Below are 15,225 nucleotides of genomic sequence, written 5' to 3'. Positions count from 1 at the left end.
TTTTGTTGAATTATTCTTGGTTAGGTTTAGACATTCGGATCTATTTTGTACCGCTGACTATTCAGCCGGTCTATATCCCATCCTCGCTCTTGTTGTTGTTCCTGGTAAGTCTCTGTCCAATTTCCGTCCATACTTCGTCTTACATTGAGTATTTTTCGGTATTACATTTCTATTCCTTTTTTAATATATATTCCTTGCATTTCCCTAACTCCAGGCAGTAATTCGTTAAGCCTTTGCTAAATGCTTTGCACTTCCGATAGTACTTACCCTCCTCACCGTTGCTGTGCGTCTGGTGATTCTTATCCAGCAGTCAGAGCTGCCCATGGAAAACAATGAACCGATTTTTGTTGTATTAGAAATTACGATTTTTGTTGTATTAGTGATGTGCCGGACCTGGAGCTGGCGCTCATTCCGACCTACTCACGTTGGCTAACTGGGAGTAATGGGACTCCCGGGCTGATTCATCTGTACAAATCAAAATTCGCTGCCTACCTAGGAGGGGAAATAAACGGTCCTGAACCTACACTGACCCAGCTTCAGTGTGTTATGATGAGTTTCACTCTCATAGCCCGTGTTATCTCTGACTTTTGGGCAACCAGGCAACAATCAGCATCAGGAACCTGGGCTGATTCCAGCACACTGACCAGGAGAGTTCGGAACACTCGCACATCCGAACCTCAGTTCGTGAGGTTAAATAATTGCTGCATTTATCGATTTTATTAACTGAAATATGTAAAGAATTGCACACAGCAATCTTTATCAGAGTCATCCACCACTAGTTATCAACTGTTTGTTGGTCGAGGTGATGTTGCTTTTTTGACGGTTTACTGGTGACTTCCATTAAACAGTAATCCCGCTTTCCAGAAGATAACCCCGGGTTCCAGGTACAATTACCTTTTACGCCTCTGAATATAGTAACATAGCTTTGATTTCAATTTACATCTCAATGAATCTGCCTAATTTGCTCCACCCATTATCATGTTTCAATTTATTTCCATCCTCACAGTGAATGTGGTGACGATTGTGGTCCGGTCCAGGAGAAAGTGCAGTCTATGAAGAGGTGTAACTCGCTATCTTGTGGCCATGGCAACAGAGGATCTACTGAGTATTTTCCTCGACCTTACACTGAGGCAGATTCCGATTTTTTATCGGAAAGAGTTTGTTTTCTTAAAGTCCATGCCAGTGTGTAATATCCACGCCGTCCTGCTTTACGTCGCCACCGACTGTTCTGTCTGGTTCACTGTCACTTTCACCTTTGATCGCTTTGTGGCCATTTATTGCCAGAAGCTGAAAACAAAATATTGCACCGAGAGAACGGCCGTTGTGTTTCTGTGGAGAATGATTGTGGTCATTTGCCTGAAGAACATTTTCTGGTATTTTATGCTCTCAGGTGAATACCAACTTATTAATGACCTTTGGTTTTGCCTGGTAGAGGGGGTATTGGATTCTCAGTCGGTTGGGCAGCAGTCAAGCTCCTCCATTATTTCATCACTCCCGTTGCCCCGTTTGCCCTCATTCTCCTGATCAATGCTTTGACCATCCGACACGTTTTAGTGGCGAGCAGAGCCCGAAGGGGACTTCAGGGTACCAGCAGTGGGGAGACTTCCAGAGGGCCGGAGATGGGGAGCCGCAGGAAATCCCTAATTTTACTGCTGGTCGTTTCGGGCAACTTCATCCTGCTTTGGGTGCTGTTTGCGGTGCAATCTGCGTGGTACCGAGTGTGGTTTTTTAATTCGCTGTATAAAGAACCACCTTTTACCATTATGGAGCTGGGCTTCATGCTGCAGCTCCTGAGTTGTTGCACAAACACGGCTCTTTACGCCCTGACCCAGACTAAGTTCAGGGAACAGCTGAAGGAGGTGGTGAAATCTCCCCTCACTCGCGCTGTGAAATGCACTCAGCGGGAAATGAAGCTCAGGAATTCGCGGCACAGGCCCGTGTGATTGGCCCAACGACAAGCAATATATGCACACTTTTGGATGTGATCATCAGTGTTGTCCTGCCACATCCTCGGCTTTCACAGATTCCTTTCCCCCTCTCTACTCAATTGGGTTTCCGACTGCCCCGAGTGCCCCTGGATTCATTGCCCTCTCTCCCTCATTCAAGTCCGCGGCGGTTTCGTGCTTTCCCAGTACACTAGTATCAACCAGTTCAGTTTCGTCACATGTCCAAATAAGCTCTTTGGAGATTTCGTGTAGCCAGCTACCACTCCCCCTGCTTCAGTCTCCGCCACCCGCCGTTTGATGGAGTAATGTCACACCGACGGAAGAGTGGATGTTGTCGCCAGTGCCCGTTATTACAAATGTGGGTTGAGCGTGTGAATGTATTTCAGCGCCTCCCACTTCCTAAAGCTGATCTTCCTTCCAAATATCTGTCAGTAACGAAATATGTATTTCGCGAATAAATAACTTCAAAACTGCATTGTATATCAGAACTATAAATTCGCTAAAACGAGCACGGCTATTCATTCTCCGAGCATATCAGAGCACAACGTTCACACAGGAACTCGTGGTGATACGGGTTCTTAAAAATTGTCTCTCGCGCCCATAGAAAAGATGAACGGAATACGGCAGCTGCAACAAGGGGGACATCTCAAAATAATCCCGACCTTTAAGGCAACAAAACTGTCAAACAAGGCTACCGAGTGCATGGCACGGAAAGACACGTGAGAATCTAATATTGTATTTACTACATAAGAAGTTAGAGGGATGGGCAGGACGGGCAGCTCAATGTTACCCTGCAGAGATGCCACAGGCATGATTGAGCTGGAGGTAAGGAGCAGGTCCCCAAAAATGACGCTCCTTCTCTGAACTCTTGTAAATTGTGACCTCTGCCTCTGACTCCCTAAATGGATCCAGTAATTCCCTGTTAATTGTGACGTTCTCCCTCAGCCTCCCGTAAAACGTGACACAAAGGTCTCCGTTAAGTAGAGACCCTCCCCATGTGAGCCCTATAAAAGGCGAACTTATCCTCCTGACCCTCTGTTAACGTGACTCAAAAACCTCATGTAAATGATGACCCAACGACCCGCAGTAAATGGTGAACCTCTTCTCCTGGTCCCCAGTAAACTGTGAGACAAAAACACCCTGTCAGTAGTGACATTCGCGCTCTGACCGCTTCTAAGTAGTGATCCACTCCTTCTGGCACCATGTACATGGAAACCTAAAGACCCCTGAAATTGGTGACCCGCCCCCTCTGACCCCCTGTAAATGGTGACCCAAAAATTCCCTGTAAATGGTGATCGGCTCCCTCTGACACCGTGAAAATTCTGACACAAAGACCGCGTGTAAATGGTGACCCAAAAACCCCTTGTAAATGGTGACCATCTACCTCTGACCCCATGTAAACGGTGACACTGATCCCCAGTAAATGGTGATCCTCTTCCTCTGACCCGCTGTACATAGTGACCGAAAGACCACTGTAAAACGTGATCCTCTATCTCAGACCGACTGCAGCTGGTGACCCAAATACCGCCTGTAAATGGTGACGCACTCGCTCAGATCCCCTGTAAATGGTGTCGTAAAGACCCCTGTAAGTAGTGACCCTCTCTCTCTGACCTTCTGTGAGTGGAGATCCTCTGCTTCTGACGATCAGTAAATGGTGACCTAACACAACCCGTAAATGCTGGCCTTCTCCCTCTGGCCCCAGTAAGTGGTCACCCGCTCACTCTGACTTCCTGTGACGAAGCTACCCCTGCAAATGGTGACCCAAAGTCCCCGTGAAAATAGTGATCGTTTCTCTGAGCCTGTAAATGGTGACCCACTCCCGCTGACCCCGTCAATATTCATCCAATGACCCCAAGTAAATGCTGACCCTCTCCCAATGACCTGCTGTAAGTGGTTACCCAAAGAGCCCCTGTAAATAGTGACATTCTCCCCTTGAATCACATAAATGGTGATCCTTTCGTACTGATTCCTTTTAAATGGTGACCTTCTCCATCTGACCCTCTGTAAATTGACACGAAGACTCCTGTTAATGACCCTCTCTTACCCTCTTCGTCAGACCCCTGGTAAATGGTGAGTCTCTCCATTGACCGCTGTAAATGGTGATCCTGTCCTTCAAATACACCATGTATATGGTTACCCAGATACGCCATGTATATACTGGTCCACTCCCTGTGACTTCCTGTTAATTTACAAAACAACACTTGCAAATGCGGACGCAAAGTCACCTTGTTAGTACTGACCCTCTCCCTCTGACCAATGAAAATATTGACCCAAAGACCCCCTTTAAATGGTGACACTCCCTCTGACCCCCTGTAAATGTTGACCGGACGACCACCTAAATGGTGCCTCTCTCACTGTGGCGCTCTGCAAATGGCGACCCAATGACCGCCTGTAAATAGGGACTCCATCCTACTGACCCACTGTCAAATTGTACACAAACAGTCCCTGCAAATGATCATCTAAACACCCCTGTAAATGTGACCCTCTTCCAATGACCCGATGTAAGTGGTGCCCCAGACACCCTGTATACAGTGATACTCTCCCTCTGACACCTTGTAAGCATTGACACAAAGACAACGTGTAATGTTCACCCCATCCCTCTAATCCCAAGTAAATGGTGACTCTAACTCTGACTACCTGACTTCCTGACCATCTGACTACCTGACTTCCTCTAAATGGTAACCCTCTTCCTCAACCCTCAACAAATGATGAAACAAATACCCCCGGAAAATTGAAACGGTCTACCTCTGACCCCCGTCAAGGTTGACTCTCTCCCTCTGACCGCCTGAAATGGTGACTCAATGGCCCGCTGCAAATGGCAACTCCTGTAAACGGTGACCAAGATTCACAGAAAATGATGACCGAAATACCCCGTGCAAATGGTGACTGCCTTCGTATGACTCCTTATAAAATATGATCTGAAGTCCCCTGTAGTTAGTGACCATCTTTCTCTGACCCCTGCAAATGGAGAGTAACTTCGTTTAAACCTCTATCAGGATTGACCCAAAGACCTCCAATGCTCTGTTTTCCCGACCTGAAGATTTACTGTTAATGGTGACTTTCTCCTAATCACACTGTTAATGATGACTCAAAACCATTTGTAAATATCGACACTCTACCTCCGACAGACTGTCAATTTTGACCCAAAGACCCCCTGCAAATGATGACCCAAAGATCCTAGTAAATTTTGACCTCTCCCACTAACCCGCTGTGAATGGTAACACTCTCCATCTGACCACTGTAAATTGTGACACAAAGTCCCGCCGGACACGGTGACCGAAACACGCCTTGTTAACGGCCACCCTTCCCTGTGACCTTGTAAACGTGACCTAAAACCCCAGTAAATGGTGACCATCTCCCCCTGCAGTTTGTGAATTTTGATACAAAGACCCATATAAATGTTGATTCTCTCCCTCTGACACCGTGGAAATGGATACCTAAAGACGTCCTGTCAATAGTGACCCTCTCCCTCTGACCCACCTGCACAGGTGACCCAAAGTCCCCTGTGAGGGATGATCCAAAGAACCTAATAAATGGTGACTCTATCCCACTGACACGCTACAAATTATGAACCAAGACAGCCTGTAAGTAGAGACGCTCTCCCTCTGATTGCCTATTTTTTCCAAAGACCACTTCAAATGATAACCCAGAGGTATGATAAATGGTCACCTTCTCCCACTTATCAACTGTAAATAGTGACCTTCTCCATCTGACACTTGTAAATTGTGACCTAAATTCCCGTTGAAAATGGTGACCGAAACACGCCATGTGAATGAACACCCGCTTCCTCTGACACCTTGCAGACAATGACCCAGACCCCCACTGAATGGTGACACTTTCTCTGACCCAAAGTCGCCTGTACGTTGACACAATAACCTCCTGTAAATAGTGACGCTCTCCCTGTGACCCACATTCAATGTTGACCCAAAGACCACTGGTCAATGATAAACCAAAACCTTGAGTAAATGGCGATCCTCTGCCGATAACTTCCTGTATATTGTGACGAAAAACCTGTAATCTGTGATCTCTCTCTATGGCACCTCTAAAAGGAGAGCTGAAGCCACACCCCCCCCCCACCCGCCCCTGTAGATAGCGATCATTTCCCTCTGACCACATCCCTGAGATTTGACCCGTTGTGAGAACTGTGACCCCAACACAATCTGACCCTCGTGTGTGTGACCTCTGACGGCAATAGTCCCAGAGAACTGAGACCGGTGTGGTACACTCTCCCTACCAGTCCCTTAGATCAGACCCCGTGTGTTACCTATGACCCGAACCACGCCCCATATAATGCCAGTGTGTGACGAATTACCCCACAACACCATGGGATGTGATCATCATGGCTGATCTCCAACCCTACCACAAACTGAGAACTCATCCCAGTGTGTGACGCTGACGAGAACTCACCCTGAGACCTGACCCTGGTGCGTAACCACTGACCCAACCACACCCGAAATCTGACGCCCTGTTTGTGACTCCTGACGCTACTACACTCTGAGACCTGACCCCACGTGTTTGACCCATGATCCTTTTAAACCTGATACATGACCAGTATGTTTCACTCCTGAATCCATCTCACTCTGAGACTTGACTCAGTAGATCTTTCTCCCAGTAGCGCACTGAGCCAGTAGCTCTCTGAATAAGTAGTTACTTGACCCATTAGCGCACGCGCCTAGTTGTTGTTGAACGCAGTAGCACCCTGATCAATTGGATAGTTTGTAGCGCACTGCCAGTTAGTAATTTGACACTGTTGCGCCATGAACGAGTAGCTATTTGACACAGTAGCGTCCCGACCAAGCACTTTATGAACAAGTAGCGCCCTGACCAAGTTAGTTATTTGACGCAGTAGCGCCAGGACTACATAATATATTAGACCTATTAGCGCCCCGGTAAATGGCTATTTGACCCAGTGGCGACCTGACCAAGTATCTCCCGAACCCAGTAGTTGTTTGACCCAACAGCGCAAAGGCATTTGGCATCCTGGCATTTATAAATCAAAGTATTGAGTATAGGAGTTGGAATGTTTTGGTCAGGCTGTATGTCATTGGTGAGACCAAATTTAGTATATTGTGTGCAGTTCTGGTCGCCGAACTGCAGGACGGATGTCAGTAAGATTGAAAGAGTGCAGAGGAGATTTACAAGAATGTTGGCAGGTCTTCAGGAGTTGAGTTATAAGGTAAGATTGAGCATGTTAGGACTTTATTCCTTGGAGTCGAGAAGAATGAGGGGAGATATGATAGAGGTTTATACAATGATGAGGGGCAAAGACAGGGTTAATGCAAGTAGGCTCTTTCCACCTGGATTAGGACAGATAAGTAGGAGAAGACATGGCTTTAGGGTGAAGGAGGAAGGTTTCGGGGGAACATTAGAGGGAACTTCTTCATTCAAAGAGTGGTGGTAGTGTGAAATGGGCTGCCATCTGATGTGGTAAATGTGGGCTCGCTCTTAACTTTTAAGAGTAAATTGGATAGATACATGGACTTGAAAGGTCTGGAGGGGTATGGGCTGGGGGCAGGTAAATGGGACTAGCGGAATAATGTTTCGGCACAGACTAGAAGGGCCGAATGGCCTGTTTTTTGTGCTGTAGTTTTCTATGGTTCTATGGTTCTCATGGTACTACATCAATGCACTCTACACTAACCCACTGTAACGGCACTGTGTAATGAATTCACCTGTACGTTCGAGATGCAAGACAACTTTTTCACTGTACCTCGGTCTAAGTGACAATAATAAACCAATACCAATACCGATACCAATACAGTGACCCTATCTCACTGACTTCCTGCAAATAGTGACCCTCTCCTGTGAAACCATGTAATTATTGACCTACGCCGAACCCCTGTAAATGTTGATGCTCCGGATGCCCTCCTGCACATAGTGACCCTCGAACTCTGATTCACGTAAATAGTGACCCTCCCCCCATAAACCATGTCAATAGTGACACTCTCCCGCTGACCTCATAAATCTTAACCATTTCCTGCTGACGCCCTGAAAATAGTGACACTTTCCCTGATTTCATGTGAATACTGACACACGTTCTTAGGCTCCCTGTGTATTATGACGCAACCTCACTGACCTCCAGCAAAATGATCCTCTCCTGCTGCCCCGCAACAAATCATAGAACATAGAACATAGAAAAACTACAGCACAATTCAGGCCCTTCGGACCACAAAGCTAAACCGAACATCTGCCTACCATAGAAATTACTAAGCTTACTTATTTTTCTCAGCTCCATCTACCTATCCAACAATCTCTTGAAAGACCCTATCGTATCCGCCTCCAGAACCGTTGCCGGCAGCCCATTCCACGCACTCACCACTCTCTGAGTAAAAATCTTACCCCTGACATCTCCTCTATACCTACTGCCCAGCACCTTTAAGCTTATGTCCTCTTGTGGCAACCATTTCAGCCATGAGTAAAAGCCTCTTGAATATCTACCCGATCAATGCTTCTCATCATCTTACACACCTCTATCAGGTACCCCCTCATTCTCCGTCGCCCCAAGGGGAAAAGGCTGAGTTCACTCAACCTGTTTTCATGTGGCATGCTCCGCATTCCAGGCAGCATCCTAGTAAATCTCCTCTGCACCTTTTCTATGGCTTCCTCATCCTTTCTGTAGTGAGGCGACAAGACCTAAGCACAGTCATCCAAGTGGGGTCTAACCAGGGACCTATATAGCTGCAACAATACCTCTCGGCTCCTAAATTCTATTCCCCGATTGATGAAGGACAATACACCATATGCCTTCTTAAACACAGAGTCAACCTGCGCATCCGCTTTGAGCGTCATATGGACTCGGACCCCAAGATCCGTCTGATCCTCCACACTGCCAAGAGTCCTACCATTAAGACTATATTCTGCCATCATATTTGACCTACCAACATGAACCACTTCACACTTATCTGGTTTGAACTGCATCTACCACTTTTCAGCCCAACTTTGCACCCTGCGTATGTCCCTCTGTAACCTCTGACAGCCCTCCAAACTATCCACAACACCCCCAACCTTTGTGTTTACCGCAAACGTACTAACCCACTCCTCTACTTCCTCATCCAGGTCGTTTATAAAAATCACAAAGAGTAAGAGTCCCAGTACAGATCTCTGAGGTACACCACTGGTCACCGACCTCCACGCAGAATATGACCCTTCAACAACCACTCTTTGCCTTCTGTGGGCCAGCCAGTTCTGGATCCATACTGCAATGCCCCCTTGGATATCATGCCTCCTTACTTTCTCAATAAGCCTTGCATGGGGTACCTTATCAAACGCTTTGCTGAAATCCATATACACTATATCTACTGCTCTCCCTTTATTGAGTTCAATCAGGCTCGTAAGGCAGGACATTCCCCCTCTTAAACCGTGTAAATAGTGACATCCCGCTGACGACCTGTAAACATAGTGATCCTCTGCCGTTTACCTCTTGTACTTAGACTCTCCCGCTGACAACCTACCAACAGGCTCACACTTGCTGACACACTGTGAATATTGACCTCCGCCAACCCCTGTCAATTAATACGCTCCCCCGCTGACGGCCTCAGAAATAGTGACCTTCTCCCGCTGTCCCCCTGCAGGTAACTCGCTCCCGCTAACGCCCTTCAAATATTGACCCTCTACCGCTGAACCCCACTGCCAATGATCCCCTGTAGAATAGTAACACTCTCCCATTGACCCTATGTAAATAGCAGCTCTCTCCCGCAGACCTCCTGAAAAGAGCAACTCGCTATCTCTGATCCCCGAAAATAATAATAACCCTCTCCCACTGACCTCTTGTCAATAGCTAACTCCTCCCGCTGACCCGTGCAAATAGTGACCTGACCCGCTGTACTCCTGCATATAGTGACCCACTCCCTATGACCATGTGCAAATAGTGACACCCTCCGACTGACCCCCTGTAAATAGTGACCCAAAGCATATCTTCTACCCCACTGTGATAAGACTATTGAACGATTCCCTTATGCAATTAGTTGGACTCTGACCTCACGATCTACCTTGTTGTGACCTTGAACCTTATTGCACTGTATTTTCTCTGTATCTGTGACACTTTACTCTGTACTGTTATTGTTTTTACCTGTACTGCATCAATGTATTCTGTACTAACTCTATGGAACTGCACTGTGTAATGAATTGACCTCTACGATCGGTTTGTAAGACAAGCTTTTCACTGTAGCTCGGTACAAGTGACGCTAATAAACCAATACCAATGCCAATACCATTCCTGCTGACTATCTGCGAGTACTGACTCTCTCCCTCTGACCTCCGCAACAATTCACCATCTTCCTCAGACGTCCTGCAAGTAGTGACGCCCTCACGCTGACGCCATGTAAAGTGTAACTCTCTACCGCTTATCCTGCAGTCAATGAACCTGTCCCACTGACCTCCTGTAATTAGTGACGACATCCAACTGACCCCAATAAATCGTGACTTCTCCTGCTGACCGTCTGTAAATAGTGATCCTCTCCAGCTGACCCGCTGTAAATAATGATCCTCCGGCTAACGCCCTGCAAATCGTGAACTTCTCCCACTGACCTCGTGTAATTAGTTTCAATTTCCAAATGACCCCCAGTAAATAGTGACCTTCCCCCGCCGAACACATGTAAATAGTGACTCTCTCCCGCTGAACCCCTGTATTTAAGGAACCTCTCCCACTGACCTGTAATTAATGACTACATCCAACTGAGCCCCTCTAATTAGTGATATCTCCCGCCGACTGCCTGTAAATCCTGACACCCCACTGACCTGTGAATAGAGAACCACTCCCGCCGACAACCTGTAAATAGTGACTTTGTCTGGCTGACTTCCTCTAAGTTGTGACCTTCTCCCACTGACCTGCTGTAAATAGGGAACCTCTGCTGCTAACCCAATGTAAATAATGGCTTTCTACGTCTCACCCTTATGAATCATGACATTCACCCTCGGGCCCCCTGCCAATCGTGACCTACTCCCGCTGACCAACTGTAAATAGTGAACTTCTCCTGCCGACATGTAAATACTGACACTCTCTTGTTGACCCAAAGTAAATAGTGACCCTCTCCAGCTGACCCACTTAAAAAGTGATCTCCCGTCCACCTGCTGCAAATAATGACCTCCTGCTGACACCCTGTAAATTGCGACCCTCACCCGCTGACCCTGTCTATATCAACTCGATGCCGCTGACCAGTGGTAAACAGCGATCCTCTCCTGGTGACCTTCTGTAAATAGCGACCCTCCCCTGCCGACTCACTTTATTGACCCTCTCCTACTGTCCTCCTGTAAATAGTGATCTTCTCTCGCTAACCCCCTGTAAATAGCAACCCTCTTCAACTGATAATTGATAATCGCTGACCTTCTGTAAATACTGACCCTCTCCCGATCACCTCCTGCAAATAGTGACCCTCTCCAACTGACCCCCTGTAGAGTGGCCCTCTGCCGCTGACGACCTATAAATAGTGAGCGTCTCCCGTTGACCAGTTGCAAATCGTGACCCTCTCCCTTTGACATCCTATAAACAGTGACTCTCTCTCGTTGACTACCTGCTAATAGTGACCTTATCCTGCTAACACAGTTTAAATAGTGACCCTCATCCGCTGATCCTATATAAATAGTGACCCTCTGCCGCTGACCACCTGCAACTTGTGAGCCTCGCCCGCTGACCTCCTGCAAATAGTGGCCCTCTCCCTCTATCCTTCTGTATACAGTAACCCTCTCCCGCTGAACCCCTGCCAATAGTGAAACTCTCCCGTTGATCCCAAGTAAATGTGACACACTCCTGCTGACACCTTGTAAATAGCGACTCTATCCCGCGGGCCCCCGTGAATAGTGATCCTCCCCCGCTGACCGCATGTAAATAGTGACCCTATCCTGCTGACACCCTGTATTGTGACTTTCTTCCACTGCTCATGTAAACAGTGATGCTCTCTCACAAACCACCTGCAAATTACGACCCTTTCCCGCCAACCTCCGGTAGATAATGACACTCTCCCGCTGACCCGCTGCAAATAATGACATGCCGCTGACCCCTTGTGAATTGTGACCCTCTCCCGCTGACCTTCTGTAATAGTGACATTCTCCTGCTGACCCACTTTAGATAGTGACCCACTCCCACTGAGCTCTTGTGAATAGCTAACGTCCCGCTGACCCGCTGAAAATAGTGACCCCAACCCGCTGTCCTTCAGCAAATAGTGACTCTCTCCCTATGACCACGTGCAAATAATTGAACTCTCCGGCTGAGCCCCTGTAAAAAGTCACCTTTCCCAGAGAATACCTGTGGGTACTAACCCTCTCCCTCTGACCCCCTGCAACAATTACCCTCTTCTGTTGGGCGACACAGAGAAGCGTTATGTGAGGCTACACAGAGCGTTGTTATGTGGGGTTCACAAAGAAAGGTTTATTTAGGTTACCGCAGAGATGGTTTTATGTGGGGCTACACAGAGAAGGGTATATGTGACTACACAGAGAGCAGTTTATGTATGGCTGCACAGAGTAGGTTTAGGTGGGTCCACACAGACAGGGTTTGTTGTGGGCTGCAGAGAGAAGCGTTTTTCCGGAGTTACACGAGAAAGATCTTTTTGGGGATGCACAGAGAAGCGTTTATGCAGGTCCACACAGAGAGGGGCTGAAATGGTGCTGCACAGATAGGCGTTTACGTGGGGCGACAGTGAGAAGGGTTTATGTCGGGCTACACGGAAAAGGGTTTATGTTGGTCGACATAGAGAGGGTTTATGTGGGGCTATACTGAGAGGGATTTATGTGTGGCTGTGCAGAGAAGACTTTATGTGGGTATGCACAGAGAGCAGGTCATGTGGGGTTACACAGAGAGTTGTTTATGTGGTGCCACACAGAGAATGGTTTCTGTGGGGCTTCACAGAGAAGGGTTTATGTGGAGCTAAATGGAAAGGTGTTTAGGTGGTGCTACACGGAGAGGGGTCCATGTGGGGCTACACAGAGAAGGGTTTATGTGGGGCTGCACTGAGATGGGATTATGTTGGGCTGCACAGAAAACTGTTTATGTGGGGCTACACGGAGTACCGTTTATGTGGTGCGACATAGAGAGGTGTTTTTTGGGTTATATGGAGAGGGGTTTATGTGTGGGTACACAGAGAATGGTTTCTGTGGGACAACCTAGAGAAGGATGGATGTGTGCTACACAGAGAAGGGTTGATGTGGGGTTGCACAGAGATGGGTTATGTGGGGCTACACAGGGAGGGGTTTATGTGAGGTTAAACAGAGAAGTGTTTATGGGGGCTGCAGAGATAGGGGTTTATATTGGCCTACACAGAGAGGCAATCCTCTGGGGCTTCACCGAGAAGAGTATATGTGGCTACACAGAGAGGAGTTTTTGTGTGGCTACACGGAGAAAGGTTTATGTGGGGCCACACAAGGAGGAGTTTGTTTTGGGCAACACGGAGAAGAGTTTATCCTGCGCTACACAGAGAAGGATTTATGTGGGGCTACGCAGAGAAGGGTTTATGTTGTGCGACACAGAGAAGGGTTTATGTGGGGCAACACAGAGTGTTGTTACGTGGGGCTACACGGAGAAGGTTTTATGTGGGGCTGTACAGAGAGTTTACGTGTGGCTGCACAGAGAAGACTTTATGTGGGGTGAAGAGAGTGTGGATTATGTGGGGTGAAGAGAGTGTGGATTACGTGGGGCTACAAAGAGAGGTGTTTATGTGGGGCTTCATAGAGAGGTGTTTATGTGGGTCTAACCCGAGAGGAGTTTATGCGAGGCTTCACTAAGTGTGGTTTAAGTTGGGCTGCACGGAGAAGGGTTTATGTGGGGCTGCACAGAGAGTGGATTATGTTCAGCTATACATCGTACTTTTTATGTGGTGTTACACAGAGAGGGTTCTTTTTAAGTTATACAGAGAGGGGTTTATGTGTGGCTGCACAGGGAAGTGTTTATGTCGGGCTACAGACAGAGGAGTTTACATGGGCATACACAGAGAGGAGATTCTGTGGGGCTACACCGAAAAGGGTATATGTGGCTACACAGAGAAGAGTTTATGTTGGGCCACACAGGGAGGGTTTTTTTTGGGCTGCACTGAGAAAAGTTTATCCTGCGCTACACAGAAAAAGATTTATGTGGGGCTACACAGAGATGGGTTTATGTATGTCTCCACGGAGAGGGTTTTATGTGGGTCTGCACCAGGAGTGATTTATGTGGGGCTACACAGCGAAGGGTATATGTGGCTACATAGAGAGGGGTTTATGTTTGGATGCACAGAGAAAGTTTTATGTGGGGCCACGGAGACAGGGGTTTGTTTTGGGCTACACAGAGAAGCGGTTACCTGGGAAAACACGAGAAGGATTTATGTGGGGCACCCAGAGAAGGGTTTCAGTGAGGCTGCGCGGAGGAGGGTTTATGTCGGGCCAAACGGCGAATGGTATATGTGGGTCTACACAGAGAAGGGTTTACGTGGCTACACGAAGGGGAGTTTATGAGGGACTACACAGAACACGGTTTTTGTGGGGCTACACAGAGAAGTGTTTGTTTGGGTCTACAAAGAGTAGGGTTTATGTCGGCGTCCACAGAGAAGGGCTTATGCGGGGCTACACAGAGAGGGGTTTATGTGGTGCTACCCAGAATGGGGATTATGTGAGGTACACACAGAAGGGTTTGTGTGAGGCTACAAAGAGAGTGGTTTAGGTGCAGCTACAGAGATAGGGGTGATATGGGTCTACAAAGAGAAGTGTTTATGTGGGGCTGCAGAGAGAGGTGTTTATGTCGGGCTACACAGAGTACCGTTTTTATGGGGCAACACAGAGAGTGGTTTATATGGGGCAACACGGAGAGGGGTATATGTACGGCTACACAGAGAACGGTTTCTATTGGGCAACATAGAGAGGGGTCTATGTGGGGCTGCACAGAAAAGGGTTAATGTGGTGCTGCAGAGAGATGGCTTTATTTGGGTCTTCACAGGAGGGTTTATGTGGGGCTAAAAAGAGAAGGTTTTATTTGGGGCTGCAGGGAGAGAGGTTTATATAGGCCAAAACACAGATGCGATTCTCTGGGGCTACACTGAGAAGGGTATACGTGGGTACCCAGAGAGTAGATTTTGTGTGGCTACACCGAGAAAAGGTTTATGATGGGCCACACACGGAGTGGTTTGTTTTGGGCTACACAATGAAGAGTTTAACCGGGGCTACACCGAGAATGGTTTCTGTGGGACGACACAGAGAAGGCTTTATGTGGGGCTAAACCGAACGGAGTTTATGTGGGGCTTGACTGAGGGGGGTTTAAGTGGGGCTAAACAGAGAAGGGTTGATGTGGAGCTACACAGAGATGTGTTTATGTGGTGCT

The sequence above is a fragment of the Pristis pectinata genome, chromosome X (genome assembly GCF_009764475.1).
Source record: "Pristis pectinata isolate sPriPec2 chromosome X, sPriPec2.1.pri, whole genome shotgun sequence".
Classification (NCBI taxonomy): Eukaryota; Metazoa; Chordata; class Chondrichthyes; order Rhinopristiformes; family Pristidae; genus Pristis; species Pristis pectinata.
Note: the sequence above shows the minus strand (reverse complement) of the source record.